Consider the following 17,156-nt stretch of genomic DNA (forward strand, 5'->3'; position numbering starts at 1 on the left):
TATATCGATAGGTGCATAAATAAGTTTGTCAAAAAGATACTCCACCTGCCGAAGACCACACTTATACCATATATCCACGCGCCCTTGAAAGGCGGAGGATTAGGCATATCATCATTGCGCCTTCATATTGCATCCGTTAAAGGCTTGAAATGTTGAGTGTTAGAGGTGACGAGGAGATTAAAAATATTATGGAAACGGCACCAGTACAACAATTATTTAGGAAATTAAAAAGAATTTTAAGGAATATCGACATATCCAAAAATCCGTATAATAATAACGACACTGTCGTTGCAATGGGGATCCACATTACAGCGTACTTTCATGCGCACTGTGCGCACATATAAGGATCAGCAAACAATTGCAACTAATATCATCGGCAACTACATATGACCTTAGAGCTAAATAAAGCCTACAAGTGGGCCATGCTAAATACGGCCAAACACTGGACAATACACTGAACATATTGTTACAAGGCAAAATAACAACGGTTCTACAAGGAATATCAGCGGGTTACTAAAAACGCATTTGTTGTGTAATTGATTTTCCGGATTTTCCGCTAGTGCTTCTTTTGAGATATTGAGAGTAAAATTCTTGATCTTTTTCGCTATTATTATTACAATCGCTTTATAGCATGTGATATACACTACTCAAAAGAAATATGGCATAAAAAAATTTTAGGCAAAAATTGGCCAAATTTGACTGATGATAACTCCGTGAAAAATCATCGCAAAGTTATGCTCTTTTTTTTAAATTAAAGCTTGAGGTATCTACTTTAAAACCCTGTAGTTTGATTTTAGATTTGATGCATCCCTATCACAATAACACCGTAAATGTGAGGTCATGTTTGCAGTATTGAAAATGTTGAATTTCCATATTAAAGTGGCAAAAATAAATTTATAAGAAGTCGATAACGTATACTGATATCGGTAATAAGACGTCGATAATTATGAATGTTAGATTATCGATTATTTACATGATGCCACTCGCTTCAATTTAGATTCGCAAATGTTAAATAAAATAATTCTAATATTCTCTTTCGTTTTTTTTTTTTTCGTGAATTTTCTGATTGCACACGGATATAATATATCAAGTTTTTTAAGTGGTTCTTCCTAAGTCTCTCTTAATTATAAATATATAAAGTTTATTTAAAAGTTATAAGTATTCAATTTCTATTATTCAGTATTAATAATTATATTAATAATTTTATATATTTGTTGAATATCCATACCATATTTCATTAGATTATGGGCCCAGTTCACGTATAATTTTAAGTGTTTTTGTGTTTGCTCTTGTGTTTAATTGTTTAATTGTTTAGCATTTATTTTTAAATCGTTTGAGTATTAAAAAAAAAACTTTCATAATGGATGCGTCAAATAGAAAGAACATTCCACAATTTAATGGTTCTAAATACAACGCATGGAAGCATAGAATTCGTAATCTGCTATACGAACTGGATGTTTTGAAAGTTATTGATGAACAACCACCATTTCCGCTTACCGAAGAATGGTCGAAGGCAGAGCGTATTGCTAAATGGACCATTGTGCAATATTTGGCGGATACGCATTTAAAATACGATACTGAGGGAAGTACAGCAAAATTAATTTTATTAAATTTAGAATTTAGATAGTGTATATGAAAGCCAGAGTACGGCTACTGAATTGTCTATTCGAAAAAAATTATTAATTTTGAAGATGAAAAATGACAGTTCATTAAAAGATTACTTTGAAATATTTGATGATTTAATAACGGAATTGTCAGCTGCGGGAGTGACAGTACGAGAAAATGAAATAGTTTCAATTTTGTTATCTAGTTTACCAGAAGCATATGAAACTGTGTCAACTGTTATTGAGACAATGATGACCGAGGCCAAAATTACCTTGGACATAGTTAAAAAAAGGCTTCTTGATTATGAAACCAGGATAAAGAGTGAAAATATAGATACCAGTGCAAAAGTATTGTATGCTGAAGCTGAAAATTACCGGTCGAACAATTTTGAGTTTCCGGTTCAAAAGAGGTAATCACAGCGGTAATAAAAGAAAAATAACAATGTTTAAATCAAATAAGCAGAAATTTGCTGGTAAATGCCACCAATGTGGTAAGAAAGGACATAAAATAAAGGAGTGCTATTATTATAAAAAGAAATTACAGTATAAATCAGAACAAAATGACAAAAATCGTAATTTACATCTATTTCAAACGACTCAGGCAACAACCAGTAATGATGTATCCGGTTTTGCTTCCATGACTGGAAATTATGAAGTTAAATATACAGACAAATTATCATTTATCTTGGATTCAGGAGCATCAGATCATATTGTGAATGACGAAAAGGTATTTTCAAGCATACATGTGCTTAATCCACAAATGGAAAGGAAATGTATTTGTAACTACCAATATGGGAATCAACTGTATTTTAGAGGATGTATTGTACTGTCCAGATGTACCATATAATTTATTATCTGTTAGGAAATTGCAACAAAAAGGAATGAGAATTATTTTTGATCAAAAGGGAGTTGAAATAACTAAAGATGGTAATATGGTAATGTACGGTAAGCCCTTAAATAATTTAATATCTATAAATTTTGAAATTATAAGAAAAAGGGTAAATTTATTTAATTCCTATATGTCCAATAGAGTAGCAAATAGTTATAAATTGTGGCATAGACGATAAGGACATTTGGGAAAAATAAAATTTTTAGAATTGAAAAATAAACAAATGGTGGAGGCTGTGATGTTTTTAGAAAAAGTATTTCCAGATGATAGGTTATGTGAAGCTTGTATAAAAGGAAAACAAGCCAAATTGTTATTTGAAAAAGCAAAAGATAAACATCACATTACACGACCATTGTTTATAGTGCATACAGATATTTGTGGTCCAATCGCTCCTTCGACAATTAATAATAAAAAGTATTTTGTTACATTTATAGATGAATATACGCATTCTTGTGTAACATATTTACTTGAAAATAAATCAGACGTATTTACAATGTTTAAAGATTATGTTGCAAAAAGTGAGACTCGTTTTAATTTGAAAATTGTCAATATATATTGTGATAATGGCAAAGAATATTTATCAAATGAGATGAAAAATTATTGTATAGAAAAAGGAATAAGTTATCATTTAACGGTCCCGCGAACTCCACAATTGAATGGTGTTGCAGAACGGATGAATAGAACAATAACGGAAAAAGCACGTGCAATGATAAGCGGTGCAAGTTTAGAAAAAGAGTTTTGGGGAGAAGCAGTTTTAACTGCTACATATTTGATTAATTTAACCCCATCGAAAGCTCTTACTGTTGATAAAACCCCATTTGAATTGTGGCATAATAAAAAGCCCAAATTGAAATATTTAAAGGTTTTTGGTTCTACGGTATATGTGCATAGTAAAGTCAGACAGTCGAAATTTGACGAGAAGTCTTATAAGTGTATTTTGGTAGGGTTTACACCAAATAACCAAATGGTTATTGTGATGTTCGAAGAATTAAGCCGTTGGTCGTTAACAATAAGGTTTATTCAAAAAAACATTAATACAAGAAAACTTGGAACTAGATCTCGACAGATTGCGAGCGGAATTGGCACTAAGCACTATCGAGTTCCCCTCTTAGCCTACATAGCACGCAACTCGAGCACGGCCCGCGGATCCACGACGTCACACCCTCGACACATCACAGTTATAAAGTGTGGAATGTAGAAAATGGGAGATTTGAAATTGTAAGAGATGTAGTAGTTGATAAAATTAATTATTAGAATTTCGGCCTATAATAAAGAAAAGTGATTTTAAACGTGACTTGTGTGAAACTGATGCATCTCGAGAGATGTCAAAATCAGTAGATATACAATGCGAATTTAATAAATCTGATAATCAAAAATCAGATGTGTTAAAGAAAAGGAAATCTGATAACAGTGAATCAGGTATGGTAAAGCCGAGAACAAAAGTAATGTCAGATCAAGGAAATAGTAAATTTGTAACAGAAACAGATGTAATAGGAGTGTCGGGACCCGAGAAAAATGAAATAAATGAATTAAAAGATAACATAGAACCTAGAAGGAGTGATAGAATTAAGCAACTTCCTCCTATGTCATATAATGAGTTGGATATTGACAATGATTATCTTTTGTGCGCACATTCAGTAGTTTTTAAAATTCCTACTTCATTTGATGAAATTAAAACTAGAAAAGATAGAATCAAGTGGGAACAAGCAATTGCAGATGAAATAAACTCATTAGTTATTAATAAAACGTGGAATTTGGTATCGAAGCCAAAAGATAAGAACATTGTTGATTATAAATGGGTATTTACGATAAGGAATGATGAATTCGGAAATCCAGTGAAATATAAAGCTCGACTTATGGCTCGTGGTTTCAGCCAGAAATATTTAGAAGATTATAACGAAACATTTGCATCTATAGCTAGGATATCAAGTTTCAGATTTTTCATGGCCTTTGCAAATCAGAATAATTTATTAGTTCATCACATAGATGTGAAGACGGCATTTTTAAATTGAATAAAGCTTTGTATTGTCTTAAACAAGCAGCGAGGTGCTGGTTTGAGATGTTTGAAAAAGCTTTTGTAGAGAAAGGTTTCCGAAATTCATCAGCAGATCGTTGTATTTATATGTTAGATCGAAAGAATATATTAAAGAATATATATGTTGTATTATATATGGATGATCTAGTGATAATAACTGCCGAATTTGACACAATGACAAATTTCAAAAATTATTTGAAAAATAGATTTTTAATAAATTAAATTGTTCCTTGGTATAAAAATTGAAAGAACTAATGAACAAATAACATTGGATCAGAGTGCGTCATTAAGTTAAGACTGTTCTTAAGAAATTTAATATGGTAGATTGTAAACCTATTAACACACCTCTTCCAAGTGTATTGGATTATATAGCTTTAAATTCGGACGTAAAATATGATGCACCTTGTCGGAATTTAATTGGATGTTTGATGTACATAATGATTTGTACAAGACCTGATTTAAGTATAGCCGTTAATATTTTGAGTCGGTATTGAAACAAAAATAATAAAGAATTGTGGCAAAATCTTAAAAGAGTTCTAAGATATCTGAAAGGGTCAGCTGAAGTTAAATTAACATATGTTAGAAATAATTATAAAAATTTATTAAGTGGCTATGTAGATTCAGATTGGGGAGGTAGTGAAAATACAGATCGAAGGAGCACAACGGGATATGTATTCAAATTGTACGAAAAATGTACAATCTGTTGGAATACTAAAAGACAGACATCAGTAGCTGCTTCATCTACTGAAGCCGAATATATGGCGCTTTTTGAAGCTATCAGAGAGGCACTTCGGTTAAAATCCTTGGCAGTTAGTGTTAATATAAGTATTTCTGATCCAATAATAATATATGAAGACAACATGGGTTGCATTAATATTGCACATAATCCTAGCAGTCATAAACGATCAAAATATATTGACATAAAATACCATTTTTCTAGAGAACAAGTTGAAAAGAATGTAATAAAACTTGAATTCATTTCCACAAGTGAACAATTAGCCGATATATTAACGAAGCCGTTGCCAGGAAATAAATTCCAGGAATTTAGAAAAGGAATGAACTTAATATAAATTTTATAATTCTTAATTCTTGCATATGTTTATATAATTCTGTTTAAATTCTGTTTTGTGACGTATCGGTGGGGGAAAACCGGAAGAGGTTCCCTAGGGTGGGAGCGGTCAGGGAGAACAGCCCTCCACGTACCGATACTCACACCCATGGACAATTTTTTTTTTTCACGGGGCGCCAGTGCCAATGCACGCGTCCGCGTTAATCGCCCTTCCAGCTGCTCTATCGGGAGCGGGAATCAGAGGGGGACAGAAAATGAGTAAAAGACTCGCGAGTTAGTATCCAACAGAATGAGATTTTATTCGGATCCCTAAAGTAGGCCACGCAAGCAAAACAGAAAAAAAATAGAGTGGGCCCCACGCGTTACAAGCAACGGCTGAAGAAACGGGATCGATTCGCCAATTGCGAGGGAGGCTTTCGCGGCGCGGGGGCACACTCTCTCTCTCGTTCTCTGAACAGAAAAATCTGTCCCCCGCAACGGAACGGAGTGAGAGGCGGTAAGTAGAACAAAACAAAACCGAAAAGCTCCAATGCAAAATGAAAAATCAAAAGGTGAGAATAGTGTTGCGAGGTAACAACATAGCAAACACGATACAACCCAAAAAAAACATATAAACGAAAAAACGGAAAACAAAAAGATATAATTGAAATTAAATCGCCACCTAAGTGGCCGGCACACAGAAAAAAGTAGAGCAAAAAAATAAAACAGAAAAACAAAATTTTGGGGATGAAGAAAAAAAGGGAACTCAAAAATATAATTCATTATCAAACGAAAATAAAAGAAACTGAAAATAAAGTATAAGAAAAAAGAAAAAAACCTAAAAGACGACACTAACCCCTAAAATCCTATTACCACATATACATAGATACATATATATATCCTATATTTTTTTTCAGTTTCTAATTTTATACTTTTTTAGTAAGACGAGGAAGGACTGTCTTATTTAATAAAGAGATTAATTTAGTTATACCAGCTTTGTTAAGTATACCAAATTTATTTTTGAGGGGGCGTGTTGAATTTCCATATTAAAGTGGCAAAAATAAATCTATTAAGAACTCGATAACATATGCCGATGTCGGTAATAAGACGTCGATAATTATGAATGTTAGATCATCGATTATTTATATGATGCCACTCGCTTCAATTTAGATTCGCAAATGTTAAACAAAATAATTCTTATATTCTTTTTCGTTCTTGTTTCCTTCGTGAATTTTCTGCATTGCACACGGATATAATATATCAAGTTATTTAAGTGGTTCTTTCTAAGTCTTTCTTAATTATAAATATATAAAGTTTATTTAAAAGGTATAAGTGTTCAATTCTATTATTCAGTATCTATACTAATAATTTTATATATTCGTTTAATACCCATATCATATTCCATTATTTTTTAATTTAATTTTATCTCGCTGTTTTTTCAATCCTCTGTATTGTTAAAAAATGTACAGTTTGTATATCAGGGCGCTTTCCCAGTCATAAGGAAAAGTTTTTTGAGGAAAAAAGAGTAATACTGAGGAAAAAGGGTAATAATAAAAAATTATCCCCGCCACTGGGAGGAAGACTTGTCGGAAAACCAGAAACTCGATCGCCAAGAAGTACATATTACGTGTAACTGATCCGTATGTATCCATCAGACAATACCAATGCAAATGTAAAACTTTCTTATTTTTGTCTTTTTTGACATAGAACATTCACCCACACATCTGTAACATTTTTGTGATTAAAATAATACCAAACATGACGTAATTCGGGGCATAATTACTTGTAATAACTTATTAAAGCAATGTATTCGGTATAATCGGAATGCTTGGAATTACAAGTAAATGTCTCGAATTGTGTCATGTTTAATTTCATTATAATAACAAAAAATATCGCAGATACGTTGATGAAAGTTTCATGTAAAAAAAGACAAAAATAAGAAAGTTTTATTCTTGCATTAGAATTGTCCCATCGATTCGATACTGTTTTGTTTATATTCGGTCTCCGTTCGCTGTCTTTTTCTATGTTCGGTAAAACGTCAATCAACGCAGTGCTTATACAATATGAATGAAAGTTCAGACCTGAGATATTCATAACATCGAATATTTACTGTAAATAATCGTTTCGGGCAATGTAGGGAACTATGAACATTTAATTCTTGTTAAGGGATAACGCCACTCTAGAAGTCAGAAAAAAATGTGATCTTCGGGAATTTTTAAAGTAATAACCGTACAAGATAAGGTCAGAATAAAAAAGACTTTATTAGATGTGTTTTGAAGATGGTTGGTAAATTTTTATAAACAATTTGCACTAAAAATGGCGGCTGTAGGTGCTAGCAAGCAACAACACTATTTCTTTGTAAGGACTTCATAGCCGGACTGTTTTTTCATTAATGCATGGTCCTAAGTTAAAAAATCAAAAATTTTCTCATATTATGTACCAAAATCTATGGAACATCGTACGGAAATTAAAAAAATATTAATAATTGTTAATTAAGTGTAGATATGAATAAAACGTTTCGAAAAACGACAGAAAATTCAGCATTAAATTGTTAATAAAAAGTTAAGTAGTTAATTAATCAAAAAATCCGTACGATGCTCACTGCGTTATATTATTTTGCACCTCTCCACGAAATTTTAAATCGATTAGTTAAAAACTTTTCGAGTTATTTGTCCGGCCAGTTCAAATAAAGTGATTTCGAGAAAAACGCGTTTAAAGTTGTGATTGCCATTCAGCATAAGAAATTTGTTATCCTTTTCCTTCTTATTGGATCTAAGATTCAATCTCGACATTTTTGAAGCTTCATTCAAAAATCGTTCTGAAAACTCTATGCATCGGGCGTCGGCTTGTAGGCAAAAATTGTAACAATTTTCTCCGACAGTTTATTAGTTCCATTATAGTAAATAGTCCATCTTTGAATATGCAAACAGATATTTTTTCGACGGATTCATGGTGTCAACCGTAATAAATACTCAACTTATCAATGAGTTTTCCTGACAAATTTCCCTTTCCTTCAAGAAACTTTGACTATTCTTTCAAATTGGGGATCGTTGTTTATTAAGCTAGCTGAATTAGGCATTTTGCCTTTACCCAGGTACTGTTCTCTACGCCGATTATTGTGCGCGTATTCGCAAGTTACGCCGAGACAACCAAAGAGTGGTTGCTGTCCACTTAAGGGGCGAGACAAGTACGACACCTTAAAAAAATCGATTTTTTTTATCATCTTAAAAAATTCTCCCTTCTTTCCTGCGTATAATGCCGAAAACCGGGTTTAAAAATTCGAAAAACTCCCGTCGCTAGACTTGTCTCCGTATCGCACATAGCACTATCCCGCGTATGCACATATAACTTTAACCCTTTGAGCTCTATGGACGCATATATGGGTTTGGCGAAAGTCATCCGCGTGGCCTAAGGCCGCATAAATGGGTTTTCTCTAAGTCATCGGCGTGGACTAAAGGCGCATATATGCGTTTGTCGATTTTTTTGATCAATATGCAGTCACTTTCGTGTAAAATTAATACAGGAATACTCGTTAGTAATTTGCTTTCATCAGAAATAGAATATAGTGATTTACTATCATCAGACAATTAATCAGAAGAATCAATCGATGAAAGAAGAACAAATAGAAAACGGCCCAGGAAAGCGAAAAAGTATTCCGGGCCCAGCGATGGTCAACGCTAGCCGCGCTCCGTCCCTACGGACCGTTTCGGCCAGAAGTATTCAGAGCTCAAAGGGTTAACCTAGTTTTTCTCGGAACACCATTTTTGGACCTTGCAACCAGCCTACAGCCTAAACGGAGGTTCAGATCACCTTGAAATTTTTTGTGGTAGTATCTCAAATCAATGGCTATCGGCCTAACCTAAAACATCCCAGAAAACAAATCTAATTTTGGAGAAAAAAAATAAAATGTTGGAAAAATTTGCGTAATTACGTGTTTTGCCACTTTCATAATTTTTATATGCTATTGGGTTGACTAATCAAATCAGGTCGGAGGTTAGGCCGAAAACAGCATCGATTTCCTTTACTTATAATTTTATTTTATGCATTTCTGACGACTCGTTTGATCTGTACCCTGGTTACAGTGAGGAAGTGCGCCGAAGTGTAGACCATCTATCTTTTTTTGTTTTTAACTATACCGCCCTTATTTGTACTGATTTTTTTTTTTAAATATTTAAATAAAGGTCCATTTTAACCAAATTCATCAAAAGATTTGATTTTTCCTAAACGACAAAACTCTGACGATCTTTTAAAGATAGGACCGATTTAGGTTGCGTCATACTGGTCTCCCCCTTAAAAAAATTCGTGTTTCCGGCCTGCCCACCACTTAAAACTTTTTTCTCATATTCTATACATAATAAAGCATCATTTAAGCAAAAAAAAAAAAAAATCGATTTTTTTCAAAATTCTAGACTGGGGTTACCCCTTAAAATACAATAAACATACAGTAAAATCGGTTAGAAATTATATTTATTTACTGGCCATTGAAACACATGTAGAATTCAGTGACATTTTTTACAATAAAATATTTTTTTACGTCGTTGTAGATTCCACTTTTTGATTACCGCGCCAACACGCTCGTCATCTAATATTGCGTAACCAAATAGGAGAGGGGGAACTCCCTCTTGCCTTGTCACTAATTTTGTTCCGCATTTGGCAGATCAGTTGTTACTTCTTCTATGCTTCCTTCGCTTTCTTTCTTTACAAAGTATCTGTAACAAATAAAACGATACGAATACATAATAATTACTACCAGTATTATTCCAACTACCGAATAAAACTTTCTTTTATCTACCCACATGTTTCTTGTGCTGCCATACAGTAAAAGCACAATTTCTTTCCCCACAAATCTGCAGATGTACAAACTGTAACAAATTATTGGTATATTATTAATTATTGGAAATTAGTACTAATTATTGGTAAATGTTAATAACCCACCCTTAGCCAGTGACATTTCTTCCATATCAGAAAACTACAACATTTACTATTTTAACTTTATTTCATAGAAAAGACACTTTTTGTTTTGTTATCATTTTAGAAAAAGTGCCAGACCACGACAGAAACCACGAGAAGGTAGTGAGTTCCTTCCATCGGGATGGGATTAAAATGAGATAGAATAGATAGGATCGGATAGAATAACTTCAGGTAGGACAATGATGCTACATAAGAAAGCAATGGGGTGGAAAGTGCTTTTAGTTACTTCCTGCTTACCACCGACCAGAAACTCGTGCGATCGCATGATTTACGAGTACAATTCCATTTAGCTGCAATTGCCAACCATCGGTAAAAGGTCGATGGAACTGCACCTTACAGTACAGTGCGACACTGGACAGTTGCAAGATTATTTTATCGTTTTTTTCGACCCGTGAAGAAGTGAGAACGGTGTCGAACAACTTGTGCGATCGCATGACCCACGAGTACAATTGCAGAATGCAATTGTCAACCATCGGTAAAGGTCGATGGAACTGCACTTTACAGTACAGTGCGACACTGGACCGTTGCAACGTTTATTATTTTTATCGTGGTTTTTTTCAACCAGTGAAAAACTGGAGAACGGTGTCGAGCAACTCGTGTGATCGCATGACCCACGAGTACAATTGCAGAATGCAATTGTCAACCATCGGTAAAGGTCGATGGAACTGCACTTTAAAGTGCAGTGCGACACTGGACCGTTACAAGATTATTCTTATCGTTGTTTTCAACCCGTGAAGAAGTGGAGAACGGTGTCGAACAACTCGTGTGATCGCATGACCCACGAGTACAATTGCAGAATGCAATTGTCAGCCATCGGTAAAGGTCGATGGAACTGCACTTTACAATGCAGTGCGACACTGGACCGTTGCAACGATTATTATTTTTGTCGTTGATTTCAACCAGCGAGAAAGTGGAGAACGGTGTCGAACAACTCGTGTGATCGCATGACCCACGAGTACAATTGCAGAATGCAATTGTCAACCATCGGTAAAGGTCGATGGAACTGCACTTTACAGTACAGTGCGACACTGGACCGTTGCAACGTTTATTATTTTTATCGTTGTTTTTTTCAAACAGTGAAAAAGTGGAGAACGGTGTCGAGCAACTCGTGTGATCGCATGACCCACGAGTACAATTGCAGAATGCAATTGTCAACCATCGGTAAAGGTCGATGGAACTGCACTTTACAGTACAGTGCGACACTGGACCGTTGCAACGTTTATTATTTTTATCGTTGTTTTTTTCAAACAGTGAAAAAGTGGAGAACGGTGTCGAGCAACTCGTGTGATCGCATGACACACGAGTACAATTGCAGAATGCAATTGTCAACCATCGGTAAAGGTCGATGGAACTGCACTTTACAATGCAGTGCGACACTGGACCGTTGCAACGATTATTATTTTTGTCGTTGTTTTTTTCAACCAGTGAAAAAGTGGAGAACGGTGTCGAGCAACTCGTGTGATCGCAACACCCACGAGTACAATTGCAGAATGCAATTGTCAAACATCGGTAAAGGTCGATGGAACTGCACATTACAATGCAGTGCGACACTGGACCGTTGCAACGATTATTATTTTTGTCGTTGATTTCAACCAGCGAGAAAGTGGAGAACGGTGCCGAACAACTCGTGTGATCGCATGACCCACGAGTACAATTGCAGAATGCAATTGTCAACCATCGGTAAAGGTCGATGGAACTGCACTTTACAGTACAGTGCGACACTGGACCGTTGCAACGTTTATTATTTTTATTGTTGTTTTTTTCAACCAGTGAAAAACTAGAGAACGGTGTCGAGCAACTCGTGTGATCGCATGACCCACGAGTACAATTGCAGAATGCAATTGTCAACCATCGGTAAAGGTCGATGGAACTGCACTTTAAAGTGCAGTGCGACACTGGACCGTTGCAAGATTATTCTTATCGTTGTTTTCAACCCGTGAAGAAGTGGAGAACGGTGTCGAACAACTCGTGTGATCGCATGACCCACGAGTACAATTGCAGAATGCAATTGTCAGCCATCGGTAAAGGTCGATGGAACTGCACTTTACAATGCAGTGCGACACTGGACCGTTGCAACGATTATTATTTTTGTCGTTGATTTCAACCAGCGAGAAAGTGGAGAACGGTGTCGAACAACTCGTGTGATCGCATGACCCACGAGTACAATTGCAGAATGCAATTGCCAACCATCGGTAAAGGTTGATGGAACTGCACTTTACAGTGCAGTGCGATACTGGACCGCTGCAAGATTATTTTTATCGCTGTTTTCAACCCGTGAAGAAGTGAGAACGGTGTCGAACAACTTGTGTGATCGCATGACCCACGAGTACAATTGCAGAATGCAATTGTCAACCATCGGTAAAGGTCGATGGAACTGCACTTTACAGTACAGTGCGACACTGGACCGTTGCAACGTTTATTATTTTTATCGTTGTTTTTTTCAAACAGTGAAAAAGTGGAGAACGGTGTCGAGCAACTCGTGTGATCGCATGACCCACGAGTACAATTGCAGAATGCAATTGTCAACCATCGGTAAAGGTCGATGGAACTGCACTTTACAGTACAGTGCGACACTGGACCGTTGCAACGTTTATTATTTTTATCGTTGTTTTTTTCAAACAGTGAAAAAGTGGAGAACGGTGTCGAGCAACTCGTGTGATCGCATGACCCACGAGTACAATTGCAGAATGCAATTGTCAACCATCGGTAAAGGTCGATGGAACTGCACTTTAAAGTGCAGTGCGACACTGGACCGTTGCAAGATTATTCTTATCGTTGTTTTCAACCCGTGAAGAAGTGGAGAACGGTGTCGAACAACTCGTGTGATCGCATGACCCACGAGTACAATTGCAGAATGCAATTGTCAGCCATCGGTAAAGGTCGATGGAACTGCACTTTACAATGCAGTGCGACACTGGACCGTTGCAACGATTATTATTTTTGTCGTTGATTTCAACCAGCGAGAAAGTGGAGAACGGTGTCGAACAACTCGTGTGATCGCATGACCCACGAGTACAATTGCAGAATGCAATTGTCAACCATCGGTAGAGGTCGATGGAACTGCACTTTACAGTACAGTGCGACACTGGACCGTTGCAACGTTTATTATTTTTATCGTTGTTTTTTTCAAACAGTGAAAAAGTGGAGAACGGTGTCGAGCAACTCGTGTGATCGCATGACCCACGAGTACAATTGCAGAATGCAATTGTCAACCATCGGTAAAGGTCGATGGAACTGCACTTTACAGTACAGTGCGACACTGGACAGTTGCAACGATTATTATTTTTGTCGTTGTTTTTTTCAACCAGTGAAAAAGTGGAGAACGGTGTCGAGCAACTCGTGTGATCGCAACACCCACGAGTACAATTGCAGAATGCAATTGTCAAACATCGGTAAAGGTCGATGGAACTGCACTTTAAAGTGCAGTGCGACACTGGACCGTTGCAAGATTATTTTTATCGTTGTTTTTTCCAACCAGTGAAAAAGTGGAGAGCGGTGTCGAGCAACTCGTGTGATCGCATGACCCACGAGTACAATTGCAGAATGCAATTGTCAACCATCGGTAAAGGTCGATGGAACTGCACTTTAAAGTGCAGTGCGACACTGGACCGTTGCAAGATTATTCTTATCGTTGTTTTCAACCCGTGAAGAAGTGGAGAACGGTGTCGAACAACTCGTGTGATCGCATGACCCACGAGTACAATTGCAGAATGCAATTGTCAGCCATCGGTAAAGGTCGATGGAACTGCACATTACAATGCAGTGCGACACTGGACCGTTGCAACGATTATTATTTTTGTCGTTGATTTCAACCAGCGAGAAAGTGGAGAACGGTGTCGAACAACTCGTGTGATCGCATGACCCACGAGTACAATTGCAGAATGCAATTGTCAACCATCGGTAAAGGTCGATGGAACTGCACTTTACAGTACAGTGCGACACTGGACCGTTGCAACGTTTATTATTTTTATCGTTGTTTTTTCCAACCAGTGAAAAAGTGGAGAGCGGTGTCGAGCAACTCGTGTGATCGCATGACCCACGAGTACAATTGCAGAATGCAATTGTCAAACATCGGTAAAGATCGATGGAACTGCACTTTACAGTGCAGAGCGATACTGGACCGTTGCACGATTATTCTTATCGTTGTTTTCAACCCGTGAAGAAGTGGAGAACGGTGTCGAACAACTCGTGTGATCGCATGACCCACGAGTACAATTGCAGAATGCAATTGTCAGCCATCGGTAAAGGTCGATGGAACTGCACATTACAATGCAGTGCGACACTGGACCGTTGCAACGATTATTATTTTTGTCGTTGATTTCAACCAGCGAGAAAGTGGAGAACGGTGTCGAACAACTCGTGTGATCGCATGACCCACGAGTACAATTGCAGAATGCAATTGTCAGCCATCGGTAAAGGTCGATGGAACTGCACTTTACAATGCAGTGCGACACTGGACCGTTGCAACGTTTATTATTTTTATCGTTGTTTTTTTCAAACAGTGAAAAAGTGGAGAACGGTGTCGAGCAACTCGTGTGATCGCATGACCCACGAGTACAATTGCAGAATGCAATTGTCAACCATCGGTAAAGGTCGATGGAACTGCACTTTACAGTACAGTGCGACACTGGACCGTTGCAACGTTTAATATTTTTATCGTTGTTTTTTTCAACCAGTGAAAAAGTGGAGAACGGTGTCGAGCAACTCGTGTGATCGCATGGCACACGAGTACAATTGCAGAATGCAATTGTCAACCATCGGTAAAGGTCGATGGAACTGCACTTTACAGTACAGTGCGACACTGGACCGTTGCAACGTTTATTATTTTTATCGTTGTTTTTTTCAAACAGTGAAAAAGTGGAGAACGGTGTCGAGCAACTCGTGTGATCGCATGACCCACGAGTACAATTGCAGAATGCAATTGTCAACCATCGGTAAAGGTTGATGGAACTGCACTTTACAGTGCAGTGCGACACTGGACAGTTGCAACGATTATTATTTTTGTCGTTGTTTTTTTCAACCAGTGAAAAAGTGGAGAACGGTGCCGAACAACTCGTGTGATCGCATGACCCACGAGTACAATTGCGGAATGCAATTGTCAACCATCGGTAAAGGTCGATGGAACTGCACTTTACAGTGCAGTGCGACACTGGACCGTTGCAAGATTATTTTTATCGTTGTTTTCAACCCGTGAAGAAGTGGAGAATGGTGTCGAACAACTCGTGTGATCGCATGACCCACGAGTACAATTGCAGAATGCAATTATCAACCATCGGTAAAGTTCGATGGAACTGCACTTTACAGTGCAGTGCGACACTGGACCGTTGCAACGATTATTATTTTTGTCCTTGATTTCAACCAGCGAGGAAGTGGAGAACGGTGCCGAACAACTCGTGTGATCGCATGACCCACGAGTACAATTGCAGAATGCAGTTGTCAAACATCGGTAAAGGTCGATGAAACTGCACTTTACAGTGCAGTGCGACACTGGACCGTTGCAAGATTATTTTTATCGTTGTTTTCAACCCGTGAAGAAGTGAGAACGGTGTCGAACAACTCGTGTGATCGCATGACCCACGAGTACAATTGCAGAATGCAGTTGTCAAACATCGGTAAAGGTTGATGGAATTACACTTTACAGTGCAGTGCGACACTGGACCGTTGCAACGATTATTATTTTTGTCCTTGATTTCAACCAGCGAGGAAGTGGAGAACGGTGCCGAACAACTCGTGTGATCGCATGACCCACGAGTACAATTGCAGAATGCAGTTGTCAAACATCGGTAAAGGTCGATGAAACTGCACTTTACAGTGCAGTGCGACACTGGACCGTTGCAAGATTATTTTTATCGTTGTTTTCAACCCGTGAAGAAGTGGAGAACGGTGTCGAACAACTCGTGTGATCGCATGACCCACGAGTACAATTGCAGAATGCAATTATCAACCATCGGTAAAGTTCGATGGAACTGCACTTTACAGTGCAGTGCGACACTGGACCGTTGCAACGATTATTATTTTTGTCCTTGATTTCAACCAGCGAGGAAGTGGAGAACGGTGCCGAACAACTCGTGTGATCGCATGACCCACGAGTACAATTGCAGAATGCAGTTGTCAAACATCGGTAAAGGTCGATGAAACTGCACTTTACAGTGCAGTGCGACACTGGACCGTTGCAAGATTATTTTTATCGTTGTTTTCAACCCGTGAAGAAGTGAGAACGGTGTCGAACAACTCGTGTGATCGCATGACCCACGAGTACAATTGCAGAATGCAGTTGTCAAACATCGGTAAAGGTTGATGGAATTACACTTTACAGTGCAGTGCGACACTGGACCGTTGCAACGATTATTATTTTTGTCCTTGATTTCAACCAGCGAGGAAGTGGAGAACGGTGCCGAACAACTCGTGTGATCGCATGACCCACGAGTACAATTGCGGAATGCAATTGTCAACCATCGGTAAAGGTCGATGGAACTGCACTTTACAGTGCAGTGCGACACTGGACCGTTGCAAGATTATTTTTATCGCTGTTTTCAACCCGTGAAGAAGTGAGAACGGTGTCGAACAACTTGTGTGATCGCATGACCCACGAGTACAATTGCAGAATGC

At 37.4% G+C, this 17,156-nt stretch overlaps 1 protein-coding gene and 1 long non-coding RNA gene across 11 annotated transcripts in view; both read right to left on the reverse strand.

Moving 5' to 3' along the window:
* The window catches only part of LOC143265851 (uncharacterized), a 129,499-nt gene that overhangs the window by 38,374 nt on the left and 73,969 nt on the right, over nt 1-17,156 (reverse strand). The gene's annotated exons all lie outside the window — the stretch shown is intronic.
* The window catches only part of LOC105664095 (uncharacterized), a 96,849-nt gene continuing 89,719 nt past the window's right edge, over nt 10,027-17,156 (reverse strand). The window contains exons 2-3 of the long non-coding RNA XR_013040615.1: nt 10,373-10,438; nt 10,027-10,285 (exon numbers count right to left, since the gene is read on the reverse strand). This is a non-coding gene — a long non-coding RNA (uncharacterized LOC105664095). The remainder of the gene's footprint in view (nt 10,286-10,372; nt 10,439-17,156) is intronic.

This window comes from Megachile rotundata, chromosome 2 (assembly GCF_050947335.1).
Source record: "Megachile rotundata isolate GNS110a chromosome 2, iyMegRotu1, whole genome shotgun sequence".
Taxonomy (NCBI): Eukaryota; Metazoa; Arthropoda; class Insecta; order Hymenoptera; family Megachilidae; genus Megachile; species Megachile rotundata.